Source organism: Canis aureus, chromosome 6, assembly GCF_053574225.1.
Source record: "Canis aureus isolate CA01 chromosome 6, VMU_Caureus_v.1.0, whole genome shotgun sequence".
Lineage (NCBI taxonomy): Eukaryota > Metazoa > Chordata > Mammalia > Carnivora > Canidae > Canis > Canis aureus.
This window is the reverse complement of record NC_135616.1, coordinates 10,019,288-10,036,753: the sequence shown is the minus strand read 5'-3', so window position 1 is coordinate 10,036,753 and position 17,466 is coordinate 10,019,288. Positions and strand designations below refer to the sequence as shown.

Below are 17,466 nucleotides of genomic sequence, written 5' to 3'. Positions count from 1 at the left end.
AAAAGGAGTTGAGAGTAGGAGTGAGGCAAAATTACAGACAGATGGAACAAAATATCTTTGAAAATGTTATTCTTACACCTTTACCTGAACATATGTAATTGTGTGATGTGAACTTCTCAATTTCAATTATACGATTTCTAATAAAATGTTTTGACCCATGTATACTCCATACATGTCTATACAAATTAATTTTTAAGAAGATGTCTAATATAAATTGAATTCAAATTTCAATGTAGGACACTTGTAGATTGAAAAATAGCCAAGCTTATAGCCATTTATTTTCTGCCTTCAACAAATTAATGCATTCTTATTAGTACATTGTTTTTACTAGTACCTGCCTAGAACTTTCACTAAGTTTATGTCCCATGTCAATTGGACATTCAAATGCATTTGGGATCAGGAATATAAATTCTGAACAAAAGCCTTAGAAATAATCTATATAGAAACATGGAAAAAAAGATTTATGATATTTCATTTATAAAATGATTTGTTGTCTGTGACACTATCAGGACAGCAAGGACTTCATTAAAGGCATTCAGTTTTATCTGTACTCAACTACATTTCAGCTTCTGTTAACTGACCTGAGCTAAAAACCCTGTGTCGGTACTTATACAACTAATTTACCTTTTTCTTAAAAAATTAAAGTTAAAAAAAAAAAACTATAGGAGCATTCTACTGCTTTATAGTTCAGTTGAGTCACCTTATTCTGGAGTTAAGGATTTAACAATGTTGATTTACCAATGCATATTTATTCAGTTGTAAGTTTTTTAATCCCATCATACCGAAATGCAAAGAATCCTAAGAAGCAAGAAGTAATAAACTCTTTCTTTCAGAGCTATCTTAGGAGGATGATCTAACATCTTTGTTTCCCCTTGCCACTAAAGTCCTAATCTGGACCTTGCAAAAGATGTGTCAGGTTTGTTAATTGTGTTCTCTAAATTGCAGTCCTTATTGAAGAGCTCATCTGTGTTTGTACTTCTTTGTCTTTGAGGAATGTTCTCATTTATCCTTTCAAATAGATTACTCAACAGGAAGCAGACAGCTCAAGTTTCTCTTGCAGCCAACAGACCCTTTCCTGGAAAGAAGGGACTGATTTTCCTCAAAGCAAGCAGATGGTCACACCCCTAGAAGGTCCCACTGAGATTCACCTCTGTCACACAAAATTTCTCTGACAAGTAGGAAGAAGCAGGTAGAAAGCAAATGTTAAGCCAAATCACAACGTATTTATGCACTTGGTTCTTGAAGCCATCAAAATGCCTGCATCTTGAAAGAACCCATTGAAGCAGGTACCAAAAAAAAAAAAAGAATCCTTGGAGATTCTTTATTATAACAGATGTTATAGGGCAAAGTAGTTTCACCTTCAAACTAGAGGGCAGTGATTTCAACAAAAGTAATTCTACTTCTATTGTATTCGCCATGTATATGAGATACATGGAAACAGGAGGAAGAAATTAAAGAAAAATAAGCAAAGTGTGTCACTTCAAGAAATTTCCAAATAACCACTTCTTGGGTCAGCTAGGCTGTGAAGTCAAACAATTTAAAACAAGAGAAGGGTATAATTTGCAGACAACTGGAGACACATTTGTGAGACTTATGAGTTTCACAATATTACAGCTTATTTGATTTCCATTTCACTCTTCATTTCTTGGATGCCAACCAAATACCAGGCACTGGGTTAGGCACCAGGGGAGTACAGAACCCAGTGCTAATGAAAAACAAAACAAAACACACAAAGAAAAAAAGAACTTCGTGCTAACAGACCTCAGTACAATTATCAGCTCTACCCATGGTAGTTCTATGGTCTAAGAAGATATTCTATAAACCATATCACTTTCCACATAATGTTGGCATAATGTGCTTAGTGCATAGCAAGCATTGATTAAGATATATAATCACTATTGTTATTACTAGCAGTATTATTGAAGGAAGGTAAGTTTGTAAGAAACATGTTTTATGTTATAATTCATAGTCTAGTGGGAGACTTAAAAACACAACTAGCTACCATGTAATATGGTAGATACTATTGTCTGAGGAGTATACACACAGATTTTAAAACAGAAATGATGAAGAATGACACAACAGGGAAGGTAATCACACATCTCTCCTAGAGCCTTGTCAAATCCTAAAGCTAGAACATTTCAAGTGAAGGTCTGAATTAAAACACAAACAAACAAAAACTTCATTTCCTTCTATATCAGAAATCTATCAAAGAATAGTACTTCAATGATCCCTTTCATCAGATCCAATTTTTTCATAGCTGTCAATCCTTCTAACATTGTAAATGAAGAGTTTATTATGCTTATTGTTTATTGTCTGTTTCTTCCCACTGGATTGCAAATTCCTCAACTGGCATGCCTCTTTTGCCTTTGTTGTTCAGCACTGAATTCAGAGCACCTAGAATACTGCCTAGCATATACTAATTCTTCAATAAATTGTTGTTGATTAAATGAGTGAATGAATGAATTGGGAATTCCCATCATCCAATAGTGGGCATCTCTAGGATCTGAAATGCATAGGGAAAAAATATCTGGCAAAAATGACCTAAGTACAAAGAAATACAGTTCTACTTATCACTCCCAATCTACCGACATCTAACTTATAAATAACACACCTGTCTTGATCTATTCTTGAGCTTCCTTCCTTTATTCAAATTTAGGTAAAGAGAAATAGTTTACATAATTGTAGACATTTAACAATTATTAGTGCCAATAAGTAAGAACTTTTGGTTTCCTTATCCCCTCACTGGATTCTGGTCCTGGATCAATGGAAACCATATCACTGTATTGCCTGAGTATCATCCAGCATCTGACCATCGGCAGAAGCAGGCAGTTCCTAACTGCGGTAGAAGGAGAAGTGTGTGTTCCCAGTCAAAATTTAGAATCCCTTGTGGCACCTGGCTGGCTCAGTCAGCAGAGCAGACAACTCTTGATCATGGGTTGTAAGTTTGAGCCCCATGTTGGGTGTATAGATTACTTAAAAATAAAATCCTTTAAAAACGTAGAATTACTTTTTTTCATAGATAGAGTTCTGAATTTTAGATAGTTGTGGTATTCATTAGAGTAATACTGTTTGTAGAAAATGGGTCAAAAATACTCTAGAAATTTAACTTGAGAAGTCAGTTACATTAGATAGCACCATTTCTATGGGATAATCCTGTTTGATGTCCAAAAATATTCATCTTATAAGTACATCTTTGGAACACACCTTAGAACTGTAAATTAGTATTGCCAACATTTAAATTACATTTAATGTGACTTTATCATCTCTCTATGAAGCGTATATCAAGCCACTTGATGTGTGCCAACATTTCTACCCAAAAGGAATTCCTGAAAAAATAAAGATTTGAGAAAAAAATATTTTGTATGATGTTCTATGGGGTTTTAAAGCTAAATCATGGGGCCACCTGGGTGGCTCAGTCTATTAAGTATCTGCCTTTGGCTCAGGTCAAGATCTCAGGGTCCGGAGATGGAACCCCGTATGGGGCTTCCTGCTCAGCAGGGAGTCTGCTTCTTCTTTCCCTCTGTCCCTGCCCCTCCCCACTCATTGCTCTCTCTCTCAAGTAAAAAAATAAAAATAAAAATCTTTAAAAAACAAAAATCTTAAACCTAAATCATAAAAATAAAAAAATATTGTGTTACTTAATAGATTAACAAATTATAAAACTCAAATCATCTAGCTATAACTGCCCAGAAACATGTCCTTTGATGAAAAAACAATGGAATTTCCCCACCTAATTGATGAGTAAAGTTCTGATTTGTACTGGTTTTCACCTGCTGAGCCCTTTCTAGGAGAAACTGTAAGCTAGCTGACTGAAGAAGGCAGGAGGCAGAAGGTACACCCCATGGAGCAGGGAAGGTGGATGCAATAAGAAGACACCTGTGCTCCACCTGCCAATGTACAATCATCCCAGGGCTCACCAGAACCTTTAGGAGAGGTTTCTCTGGGGTGCTTAGGTGTCTCAGTGGGTAAGTGTCTGCCTTCAGCTCCCAGGATCCTGGGATCGAGCTCCACACTGGGCTCATCCCTGAGCAGGAAGCTTGCTTCTCCCTCTCACTCTCCCTCTGCCTGGCATTCACCCTGTTTGTGCCTTCTCTCTGTATATTAAATATATGAATAAAATCTTTTTTTTTAAAAAAAAGGAGCTGCTCCTCTGTGCAGATCCAGCATAACTTCCTCTTTCTGGTTAGCCTTTGGATTTTTTTCCCTGTCCTAGTAATATGCCTAGTAAATATGTATTCTGACCAGAGTAAATTAAAATTCACATTTTGAATGTTGCTTGAAAGGCACTGAATTGTTTCACAATTGAATTGTTTCATAATTCTCCACCCCTTGGGAAGAAAAAGATGGCTGATTATTATTATTATTATTATTTTTGTAATCTCCTCACACTATCAGATGAGGCTGGGCTGTAGAGTCCCTACAGGGACTTCTTTCCCTATAGATGTAGCACATGGAGCATACAGGCAATACTGAAAGTTAAATCCTGCAAGACCACAAATACCAGTGTGTGCTCAATAAACATTAGCTATTACTGAACTTGTTCAGTAAATTGCTGTCACTGGGGTCAGATAATAAAGGAGCATGAAATAAGACTTAGAGGGCAGCCCCAGTGGCCCAGTGGTTTAGCGCAGCCTTCGGCCTGGGGTGTGATCCTAGAGACCTGGGATCGAGTCCTGCGTCGGGCTCCCTGCAGGGAGCCTGCTTCTCCCTCTGCCTGTGTCTCTCCCTTTCTCTCTGTGTCTGTCACGAATAAATAAATAAAATCTTAAAAAAAAAAAAAAAGAAGATCTAGGAATTTTCTATAGGAGAAGAAATACTTCATGAGTAGACAAGTATTTTTAAAATTCTTGATGCTACTTTGATGTAAAAAGATAGTTGGCAGATTAGGTTTTACAGATAAAATACATTATTAATAACAGCATTTATTAAGTGACCACCATTGAATTAGATACTTTACATAGGTTAGCTCATTTAATCCTTTCAAAAACTCTGATAAGTAAATATAGTTACCCTCATTTCTCAGATAAGAAAACTAGGCTCAGAAAAATTAAGTAACTTGCCCAAAGTCATCTAGCTAGTTAGATGACTCAGGATAGAAGAATCAAGCTTGGAGTTGGGGGAACATCCCTAACAGCTGCTGGCATCATGAATCTGCTGATCACTTTCCCGTAGTTAACTCTCTAGTTGACACCTTAAATTTTGTCATTTTCTAAAACTCAGTTTTAATGTTTTCCAAGTTGCTGATGGGGCATGTCCAATATTGTCTCAAAAATCAACATAAACAAAATAGAGCTCAATTTATTCACCAAGAATTAGCTCCCTATCCCAAATTCTTATACATTGTAGCAATGTTACTAATCCCAATGTCTTCACATTCCAAATCCTCACTCACCCAATGTCATCTCCAGTAACTAATTATTAATCATCAAAAAAGCAACTGTGACCCATTGAAAACCCACTCTTTTGGCTCTTTGCTCAGGCTTTAGAGAAATACATAAGTGCCTAAGCCAAGAAATCCCTAAAGGAGCTTAAAATCTAGGAGTATTCACATAAAAGTTCTAAAATGTAAATCACAGGGATGCCTGGGTGGCTCAGCGGTTGAGCGCCTGCCTTTGGCCCAGGGCGTGATCCTGGAGTCCTGGGATCGAGTCCCACGTCGGGCTCCCTGCATGGAGCTTGCTTCTCTCTCTGCCTGTGTCTCGGCCGCTCTCTCTCTCTCTCTGTGTCTCTCATGAACAGATAAATAAAATCTTAAAAAAAAAAAAGTAAATCAGAGAGTAAATGATCCAGAAAAATACAACTAGAATTCAGAAGAGAGTTTATCCTGGACTAGAGTCATTATAAAATGCTTTGTGTGACAGGTGAGATTTGACCCCCCTTCCAGGATAGAGGGGGCTTTGAAATAATCATTTTAAAAGAAATCTCTGCTTGTGGTAAAACATTCAAACTATCTAGAAGGACATGAAAGGGACTTACACAACACCAAAAAGCCAAATAATCTGATTTAAAAATAGGCAGAAGACACAAATAGAAATTTCTCTAAAGAAGACATACAGATAGCCAACACACATGAAAAGATGCTCAACATCACTCATCATCAGGGAAAAGCAAATCAAAACCACAGTGAGATATCAACTCACACAGGTCAGAATGTCTAAAATCAGGAAGACAACAACACTTGGAAAGAATGTGGAGAAAAAGAGCCCCATGAACTGTTGGCAGGAATGCAAACTGGTGCAGCCACTGTGGAAAACAGTATGGAGGTTCCTCAAAAAATTAAAAATAGAATTACCATATGATATTATACTACTGAGTATTTACCCAAAGAATACAGAAAACATTAATTTGAAAATATATATGCACCTCTATGTTTATTACAATACTATTTAAAATAGCCAAGATATGGAAGCAATCCAAGTGTCCATTCATTGATGATGGATAAAGATGTGGTATATATAAACATACACAGTGAAATATAAGTCATAAAAAAAGAAAGATCTTGCAGTTTGCAACAACATGGATGTATTTAGAGGGTATAATGTGCTAAGTGAAATAAGTCAGAGAAGAAAAAAAACAAATGGTTTCACTCATATCTGCAATTTAGGAAACAAAACAAAGAAAAAAAAAAGACAAAGAAATCAGACTCTCCAACACAGAGGACAAACTGGTGGTTGCCAGAGTGGAGGTAGGTGGAGAAATGGGTGAAATAAGGGGATTAAGAGTAAACATACTGTGATGAGCACTGAATAATGTATAGAATTGTTGAATCATAATATTGTACACCTGAAACTAATATAACACTGCATGTTAACTATACTGGAATTTAAAATAAAATAAAACAATCTTTTCACCCAAAGACGTTTTAAAAATGAAAGACAAAAAATAAATAAATAAATATGAAAGACAAGCCACCAGTTGGGAGAAGATCATTGAAATGCATATTACAGAAAAAACATATATATTCAGAATATATAAATAACACAAATCAATAACTTTTTTTTAAAGCTATGGGAGATTGGACAACATGTATGAGTAAGCATTCCAAAGAGACCTAAATGTTATTCAAGAGAGTAAAAAAAAATGGTCAACATTACTAGCAGTCAGTCAGGGAACAACACATTTAAAGTATAAAGAGCTATCATTTCACATTCATAAGACTCAGAAAAAATAATACGTATCACCAAGAATTGGCAAAGATATGGAAAAATAAAGGGGGGGGGCTCCTCTAGATTGCTAGTGGTAGCATAAAGAAGTAGAACATTTTTTGGTAATTTGGCATTATCTGCTAAATATGAAGGTACAAATCCCATCCTCCCATAATTCTACCCCTAAGGAGACGGGTGAAGGAGGCCCCTTTGTTAGTACAGGAAATATGCATATGAAGGTTCAGAGCAGTCTTGTTGGAAAATGCCCTGTCCACCAACAGAAGACTGATACATCAATCATGATATATTATGCAATGGAATATCATATTGCAGTAGAAATGACTAAAAAGGGTCTACATCTCTCAACAAAATACTAATTAATTAAAGTAAGGTGAAATAAGACTATAGAGCACGTTAATACTTACATAATTTAAAAACAGCAAAATGAGACTATACAGCTTAAGTACCCATAAATACATAGCAAAGCATAAGGAAATGTATGGGAATGATAAACACAGAGTTCAGCACAGAATTCACCTCATTTTATTGCACTCCACTTTATTGCATTTTTAATAAATGGAATGTCAGTGGCGACCCCGCACTGAGCAAGTCAGTCTATCGGAAAAATTTTTTCCAACAGCATTTGCTTACTTCATGTCTCTCTGTCACATTTTGGTAATTCTCACCATATTTCAAACTTTTCATGATTATTATATCAGTTATAGTGATCTGTGATCAGTGATCTCTGCTGTTACTTTGTCATTGTTTTGGGGTGCCATGAACCATACACATGTAAGATGGCAAACTTAATCTACTGTGTGTTCTGATTGCTCAGCTGACCAGCCATTCCCTGTTTCTCTTCCTCTCCTCTGGCTTCCTTATTCCCTGAGACGCAAAAATATTGAAATTAGGAAAGTGAATAACCTTACAATGACCTCTCAGTTTTCCCGTGAAAGGAAGAGTCAATCAATGTGGCAAACTTCATCAACTGCCTTCTTTTAAGAAATTGCCACAGCCACCCCAACCTTCAGCAACCACTGCCTTGATTAATCAGCAGCCTCTCTGAGGCAAAAAATTTACAACTTGCTGGAAGCTCAGAGGACAGTTAGAATCTTTTAGCAGTAAAGTATTTTTTTTCATTAAGGTATGCATATATACATCTATTTTAGAAATAATTCAATTGCACATTTCATAGTGTAAACATAACTTAAATGCACTGGGAAACCAAAATATTCATTTAACTCATTTTACTGTGATATTTACTTTATTGCAGTCATCTAGAACTTGGCAATATTTCTGAGGTCTGCCTCTTGAGAGGTTTCCATGAGGTGAGATATGCTTGGAGAAAGTACTAGGAGTATTAACAGTAATGACTTATTTCATAACCTGGGGGTGGATACATATGTATTTATTTTAATATTTAATTTTTTGGTGTTATTGAAATAGTTCACGATTTTTAATTAATTATAAAGAGTTAAAAATAGTTTGTGACACAGGTAAAAAAGAAAGGAGTCAAATATGACTTGAATTTTTTTCCAAAACATTTCAGGTCTTCTCTTCCCCATTCTTAAGTCTTTAGACCTGGTTCTCATCATTTATGCTTCCAATTAATGCAACAGCCTCCTAATGCTTCTCTGTTCTAATCTGGTGGTAGACTGATCTACTTCCATTAGCCTAAGAGGCCACTTCTCTGTGTCACTGTCTTTTCAAAATCCTTCAACGTTCCTTATCAACTCTAAACATTCTCCATCTTTCTCAATCAAATTCATCTCCAGGTGTAATTAAAATGCACTAGAGGAATGAGAACAGATGACTATCTCCTTGAACCAGGAATACTTCCATGTCTTTGTAAATGTTTGCCTTATCCCTTGTTCCATTTAACTCTTACTTATCCAGGAAGTCCAGCCCAAGACCTACCTCTTCAGTGAGGATTCCACAATGATCCCATTTTTTTGTTGTTGTTGAGTTCTGTCCCTCCATAAAAGCCCAGGGTAAGTATGACTGGTCCCAGATACTTGAGCCCTTAGTTTTTTTCTGTAACATGTTCTAACTAATTATTTTCTTCATTTTAATCTTATCCTTTGGATTAGATTTTAAGCCACCTAAGGATTTGGACAATGTTTGCACTTCTGTATTCTCCAGACTAATGAGTACATGGGAGATAATATAATTTTGTTGTCTGTTTGCCCATACTTGGAGGCTACATTCATGACAATATCTGTATTAATCATCCACATCTCCTAAGATTTTTATCATCAAAGCAATATATTTTAAATTATCAATTAAAAAAACAAATCTTAAATAAATTATTACACATGATAGTTTCTAATAACACGAGCCATGTCTCTGTTGTGTCTTATTTTTCCTCATTTAAGGCTGAATCATGGATCCAGCAAGTAAAGCAGGGTCCCAAGTGCAAGTTAAGCCCATTTCACTGCATCATTCAAGTATCTCAGAAGCACAGAGAGGGATGGAATATATTCTATACTACATGCTTGGCCAGAAACTAGTGTAAAAAAAAAAAATCATGGGGCAGCCCTGGTGGCGCAGCAGTTTGGTCCTGGAGACCCTGGATCGAGTCCCACATCAGGCTCTCTGTATGATGCCTGCTTCTCCCTCTGCCTGTGTCTCTGCCTCTCTCTCTCTCTCTCTGTGTCTCTATGAATAAATACAAAATCTAAAAAAATAAAATAAAAAAAAATAATCATGGAACTACTTAGAAGGCTGTGATTCCATATAATTTTAAATGGCAGATTTCAATATCACCTACGAATGAGAGCCACCCCACAGAGGTTGTACGTACATACACAGAAATCAGCCTCAAGTAATAAAACCAGTTGTATCCACTACTCTCCATCCCACTAGATTTGTCTCTCTTGTGATCTCACTCAATCTTTCAATATCCATTGAACACCTGTATCCCTTCCATATGCGACTCCTATACTAGCTTATGGTCTATCTCCTATCTCTCAGCTTATGGTCTTACAGAGATAGGCACATACACAGAAAATGGAATACAAAACTAAGAAATAAATATGTATCAATTCCATGGAGCTGTAGGAAGGAGTGCTCAATCCTATGGGCTGGAGAGTAAGAAAGAAGCTAGTGCTAAGCCTAGGGAGGTGGGCACTCCATGCACAATGCAGATGGGGTGATTAAGCTGTCATTATTTTTATTTTGAGTAAGAAAGAGAAGAAAGAGGAAGGAATGGGAGGCTTTTCTGTTTATTTGTTTTCTGTTTCTTTATCTTATTTCAGAACCTTTCTCTGTTTTCTAGTAGACTGCAGTTTCCCTAATTGGGAAATATAGCACAACCTAACCCATCACATGTCGGCCATGATGGGATCAGCCCTGTGTTTACCAAGTATTATCAGAGCACATAATGTAGAATTTAGGACTTCAAGGAGCAGGGAGGAAGATGGGGTGGGGGGAGCTGTAAAAGCCACATAATACTACCTTCAGTGTCACGGTCCTTCCAGTTAGAATGCAGATTTGCATTCACTCGTTTGCTTATTAATTCACTCACTTAACTGATGTTTACTGATCACTTAGTAAGTGCCAGGAGCTGCACTATGCATTGCTGATATCTGATGAACAGGCTATATTTAGTTCTTGGTCTCAAGGAATGCACTGTTCAGTGGGGAAGACGATAGGATAAACACAAAAGTCAAAGCAGCATTATTTACTGTGAAAGAACCATGAGAAAAGTATAAAGCACTAAAACGGCATTCAGCTGGAGCACCTCGTTGATTAAATTACTTTCAGCTGAGGTCTAGGAAAGAGGAAATAATGTAAGAAACAGTGGTCCAGGGAAAGTAGGGAAGAGACATTTTACCCTGCTTCACAGAAGCTATAGAATCAAGTGAGTCTCCTCTAAACTGCCTAGGCAAGGATTCACACAATAAACCTGTTTGTTTTCTGTTTCTTAATCTTGACTGCTTAATGTTTACTACTTCAGAGTCCCAGCCCCACGCCCCTAACCCCAAGGCTCTAATGGAAAAGAACACCCCCGTTTGAAAAACTGAAAAGGTTACTTTGCCTTCTGGGTTAATGTCTGGGAAAGGAGCTTTCCAAGGGAGTGACTATACACCTTGCCTTTTTACTAGAGTAGTGTGATGAATCATATCATGGAAGATCTGTTTGCAAAATCCGAGACAAGATCAAAATGCCATTTGCCTCTGAAACTGCAGCATGTGTTTTGTAAAGAAATCTCAGTGATATCTAGCAGGGAAATTTCTAGTCCAGAAATAGACTTCACTCTGAGTTTCCACGGAAATTAAAACCAATAAAGGGTCTCCAAAGAGAGGACATGATCTTGAGGTCAGAGTAAGGGTTAATGCCAGTCCTCCTATCATATACTACTAAGCGTTCTCCGGTAGTAGAATTATAAAGGGAAGTTACTCTAGCAGATGTTTTCAAATTAGCCAAAACCATGTCACAGAGTAAAGCAGCAGGGCTGGAAACACGCCCAGAGACAGAGAGAGACCTCCCCCTAGGCCGCCTGAGGGAGCCATTTCAATGTCTCTGAGCCCTCGCGGTGCAGCCAGGGACACACAGCTAGGGAGACAGGCAGCCCTACTACAAACCCTCCTCTCCTAATTGCTTATCTATGGCTTCAACAAGCCCCTACTTAGCTGAATACTAAGAAAATCTGGCAGGATTGGACAGCTAATGCACTGCCAAACTACATTCTCCATGGTTTGTTTTGTGTTGTTGCCTACAAATCTAACAAAATGTTGAGAGAAGATATAGAAATTGTCAATGACAGCAGGTGAGCAAACTATGCTAAGTAAATATAAAAATGCACCTTTTAGTTTGGGGCAAATTCCAGGAGGAAAGCGGGTTTGCTTCTTCACGGCGGATTCGAAGCATTGCTATCTTGTTGACAACACCCCCAACTGGAACAATCATATCCCAGTTTTACTGGTTCTCATCTAACCAAGATGAGAGATCCAGGAATCTGGGCCAAAGATCTATGGCTGTATATCCAGAGGGCTTCCTGTGTATGAGTTGGCCTTCTGAAGTGGGATTTACTTACCTCGCAATCATTAACTCCTACAGGAAGCAGAAAACAATACACATCAACCTTTAGGTCAATAAAGGAAGAGAATAACTCTAGTTTCTCATCTGTACACCACCTGTCCAGCCCCTGCCATTTACTAGAATGAAGAAAGGAAAATTGATGAGTCAACACATCTCATATGCAATACCAACTTTGGGGGAGGGGGGAATGTGGCAAATATGCATAAATGCTTTAATGCTTTATGTATTAATGGGATTTAATATATATTTTAATTTAATTAATTTATTAATATTATTTTTGCATAGACCAAATATGTGTTAGAAGAAAAGAAACTGGTACCCGGTATCTCATACAAGGAGTTATCAGTGGATGTTTAATAAATCAAAGCAAATGACTGAAGACTAGTTCTAAATCTTGCACTGTGATAGAAGAAGGAACATTTCCAGCAATTCCTAAGAGACCACACATCCAAAGAAAGTCATCTTCACAGGGCAGTGACAGGAATCAGATGACAAATTCGCCATGATTTGAAAAGGGAGGTGGGAGTCATATGAGGGCCAGTGAAAAGATTCTTCTCTTTGAAAATGGAGAATTAGAAGCCCTTAAGATCTTCTGGAAATAAAAGAAGCTCAAGAAATGGGGTGCTTTTGAAGCTCCAAGCGTCTCAGCAGCACAAGAATTTTTAGAATGCTGGAAAAGGGCCTTCTTGTGATTGTGTTTCTTTAAAATAAAAATGTATCAAGAGAGCAACATACCACAGATATAAGGCAAAGATTATAAGTGTGAGAGGTGAGGGGTGGGACAGAGTGTTAAGACGTTTGAAAAGTCCATGCCTGCCGGCCTTGTGCTTTAAAGATGCTGCTCCTCTAGCAGGGAGAAATAATTACCAAGGAAAAAAAGAAAAGAAACAAAAGAACTTACATTGTTTCCTTAAATTAAGCAAAGAGAGGCAAGTGTGGTTTCTATAGAGATGCAATCTTCATAAAAATCCTCCAGTTCAATGCTTCCTGAGAGGAACAGAAAACTTGTGCAGGGAGCAGAGTTGATCTGATAAAGGGCGGAGCAATTTGTAGGAATGCTCGAGAAGACACTAGAATATGAATTGGAGTCTATCATACAAACTTCACTATAAGAACACACATTTAGCATTTTACTATCCTTTCTCAATTCAAAATATTATATGAAATCAAAATCAGAATGCTGAATGCTTTGTTTCCAGAAGTTGCCATACATAGACTTTGGGACTTGCCTCTATTAAGTTGCAGCTGAAACTATTACTATGCTACATATCTCTAAATGAGGAGTTAGTAAAAATTCAGTTCCCCTCTTCCCCATTTTAAGTTTAGATTTTAAAAAATAAGGAATCTAGATGGCTATACGGAAGAAAGGCACACATATCTAATAGAAGAGTTAAATCACAGTGTACGCAATTTATATTTACAAGTTTGATTCAATAGAACACTGAAGCTTAGTTTAAGCTTAGCTTAAACTTTTTAGAAAGTTAGTTTTAAGCTATTTCTCCATAGAGGCTATGTAATATTTTAAGAAGGTCTTGCTTTCAATAATTACTGATTTGTTTCATCAAGGTTTTAGTCCCGGCAGAATAAAGTTTATGTTGAAGGAGAAATTAAAGATACTAACCCATGCAAATCCCCCACAGGGAAAACTCATGTCCCTATTATCTCTCAAAAGCACAACTTATGTGTTATTTTGAAGAGTTTTGTCCGAAAATCACTTCACAACTTTTTAAGCAATCTCTCAACCAGTTCAGTTTGCCAATATTAATACTGCCTACATTATCTGAGAGAAGATATCTTCTTTGCCAAACCAATCTTAGAATGGAAACCCCGATAGAAACATATAGAGAAATAGAAATAGGTCCAACTTTTTAAAATATCCTAGATTTGCAAAGGTGCTCAAGTCTTTTCTCATTCAAGTAACATTTTCTCTTAAGTGAGTCAGTTGTTTGTTTGTTTGTTTTTCCAGAAGTAGTTATGGAATTTTAGATCTGAAACCTGGACTATTTCAAAGCAGTGACTTCACCTGCTGCCACTTTAACCTGAAGAGATAAATCTGCGGGAAGTTAATAACATAGCTACTGACATCAAATTTCCCATTTATGCCAGAGGATAGATTTTCTGAACCGAGTAATTTTTATGACCTGAATGGGCATTTACATTTCACGTATTCTGCTCAAATACATATTCAGTGTGTTTCGGTGGCTCTGAATCTCCCTTGTAAAAATTTAAGCGAAGAAAACTTTATCCTTTTGACATTTCAGAAATTGGGATCCTTATACCATTTCTTGCCTCCATGTCATTTCTGTCCGAGTTGGAATAACGACTGGGGCTATATATGCAAAATCCCATTGGCCAATAGCAAGTTGCTTCCTGAGACTGAGATTCTGCTATAAATAGCAGTCAAAAGGCAGTTCGCTTCTTCCTTGGTAAAAATAATCGCAAGATGTTTCTGAGTTCGGTCCTACAATCGCTTTCCTAGTTCTAACCATTCTTCCTCCCCGCGTCCGCCTGCTGCAGCTCACATTGGTCCATCACCACTCTACGGAGCCATTCACGAACACTATAAAAGATACAGATCTGGCTTTAATTGTCACTTTTATTATACGTCTTTCACCCTTGGAATTCCGTAACTTCACACGGTCTGCCGGGGAGACGGGAGGCATCCATCTCTCACAACCCGAGCCGGGCTCACCGTGTCAGGGGTGTAAATGGGGTCTCGCCCGAGTCCATAAAAGAAGCAACATCTGCCCGCCCGCGACGCGGTCTGGGCCCTGCAGCCACGGCAGGCCCCCTCCCCTCCGCTCCCCTCCCCTCTGATCCCCTCCCCTCCGCTCCCCTCCGCACGGCCCCCCGCTTCCAAACAGAAGCACCCGCCGCGCTACGGGCCGGGAGGAAGGCGAGCCCGGGGGCCGCGGGCGGGAGCCGCGCTCGGCACAGGCGCTCAGTGTCCCCAGCGCCCGTCGCCCCTTCCCACGGCCTCCCGGGGGCCGCCGGGTGAAGCAGGGACAGCTCGCCTTCCTCGAAGAGCGCAGCAGCCGGAGTCCTGAATGCAGGGTCTTCATCTCCACGCGGCCCTCCGCAGGTCCCTCCCGCAGCTGCAGCCGCCCCTCGATCAAAGTGCAATTTGTTATCGCTCCCAGCCCCGCGGAGAAGTCCCTGCTGGGGCTCGGCTCGGCTCGGCTCGGGCCCCGCTCGTTCAATCCGCTGAATACCGCGTCTCAGCGTTGGCTCCGCGATGTGCCGGGAATTGGCCTCGGCCCGCGGGCGGGGGGCGACTCTACGGTGACCTCCCCCTGAATCCCGTCCTCTGTGTGGGTCTCTCTTTCTGTATCTCGGTCTCCCCTGCGTGCTTCGGTCTCTTTGTCTCTGTTTCCCAGGCTTTCTCTCCCTCTCTCTCTCTCTCTCTTGCGCGCGCGCACACACACACACACACACACACACACACACACACACGGGAGGAGGCTCTTTCCACCCCGAAAGCCAAAATGTCACCTAAAAAGCAAGTGCAACAACTTGCTTTGCAAACGACCCAGGAGCCTGTCGAGAACTCCCCTGCAGTGAGCAGCACCCCCTCCCGTGCAAGGTGTACCAGGGGTTGGGGGTGGGGGGGCGGGGAGCGGGGAGATGTGAATTTGGCCGGTGGAAATGACGGGAACTAGTGTTCTTCTCCCCTCCCCCTTCCAGGACCCTGTCGCAATTAGAAATGTGTCCCCTCCCGGGCCCCAAGGGGAGCCGCCAGGACCGCAAGCCCGGAGAGGGGCGCGCAGACCCCCGGGGTCCCGGGGTCCCCAGGGGGTCCGGGATGCGCCGCAGGCGGCGGATGGCGGTGGAGAAGCGGCCAGGGGAGCCCAGCCCACCGTCCCTGCGCCGGCGACAGCAGCGGCGACCGAGCGGCGGGCGACAGACACCCAGCGCGCCGGGCTCGCGGTGGTGGCGGCGGCCCGGGCTCCGGTTGCCGCCGCCGAGCGCGCACGCCCCAGCCCCGCCGCGCTGCCCGGCGTTACCTTGCCGCTGCCCGCAGTCCGGCCCTGGATCCCTGCGTCCGTCCGTCGGTCCCACGAGCCTCGCGGGGAGGACGAGAAGGGGTGTCCCCGCGGCCGGGACAGGGTCTCAGCGAGGTGATGGGGAGGACGCGAGAGAGGAGCCGAGGCGGCTGCGCCCGCTCCCGCGGAGGAAGCCGCCGACTCCCCGGGGCTGGAGGTGTCGGGGAGGCCGTGTCCTCGGGATTGCGGCGCCCGGGGCGCAGCGCTCGCCTCTGGCACGGAGGCTGAGCGCCGGGACGCGGCGAGCTGGGGCGGCGAGGCTGGGCTGGTCACCCGCCCCTGGGTGCATGTTAATACGGCGGGGAGGAGGAGTCCCGCGCTGCCTCCGCCCAACCACCGGAGCCGGCGGGCGGGCGGCGGCCGCGGCCCGGAGCCAGCCTCTCCTACCCGCGCAGCTACTACGGCGCGGCCACTAGTCCTGGCCCCAGCCCAGGCACGTGCGCCCAGGCCGCGGGGAGGCGCCCGGCCGCTCCCGGAGCCTGCTCTCGGCCTGCGCGCTCTTGGCCGCGCAGCCTTCCGGGGTCAAGTGCGCTCCCGCGCGCTCGAACCGGCCGGAGGCGAAGCCTCGCGTCCCTGGGGCGGGATGGCGGGGCGGCCACCCGCTAGTGGGCGGGCCCCCTCCGGTCCCCGCGCGGCGCGGCCCGAGGGCTGGACCTTCCCCTGCACCTTGCCAGCCCTCGTCCCTAACCTTGCCTTTTTAAGGGGGGGAATCAGAACTCACAGCAGGTTTCTATCCCAGGAGATCAAGTTGGCGGGCAGGCGGTTTGCTGTCCTCTCCTCGCCATCCCCTGGTCGGTGCTAGAATTCTTAGAAGTAATCGCCAGCGAGGAGAGGGGGGAGTGGAAAGGGTCTAGACTCACAAGAACTGGGGTTCACCCCCCCCCCCGTGCCATTACTTTCAAACCTTTATTCCTCGGAACCTCCGTTTCCCCGTCTATACCCAGATGGGTCTTGGGTGGCCGTGTGGATTAGATCACACAAGATTAAGTCCGTTGGTCCCTCTTGGAACTGATCTAAGGGCAATCACAAAAACGAATCTCTTTTTTTCTCCCCTTCGTCCTCTGACCTCAGTAAACTCCCCACTACCCGCCCCCTACCTTGTGTATTTGGAAGCCAGGCGGGTTCACGGAGGTGAGGACCGCATCCCTCACGTGCTCTGCAAATAAGAAGAATCCACGTGGCTTCAAAGTAAGAATAGAGATAGTGTGAACAGGCGAACTGAGACGTGGATCAAA

General features: G+C 41.8%; 1 protein-coding gene across 3 annotated transcripts in view; it reads right to left on the bottom strand.

Annotated features, from left to right (window-relative positions):
- DLGAP1 (DLG associated protein 1) overlaps nucleotides 1–16,489 on the bottom strand; it is an 875,942-nt gene extending 859,453 nt beyond the window's left edge. For all 3 annotated transcript variants that reach the window (XM_077900117.1, XM_077900118.1, XM_077900125.1), the window contains exon 1: nucleotides 16,193–16,489. The gene's annotated coding sequence lies outside the window, so the exon portion shown is untranslated. The remainder of the gene's footprint in view (nucleotides 1–16,192) is intronic.
- Between the last annotated feature and the right edge of the window lie 977 nt (nucleotides 16,490–17,466).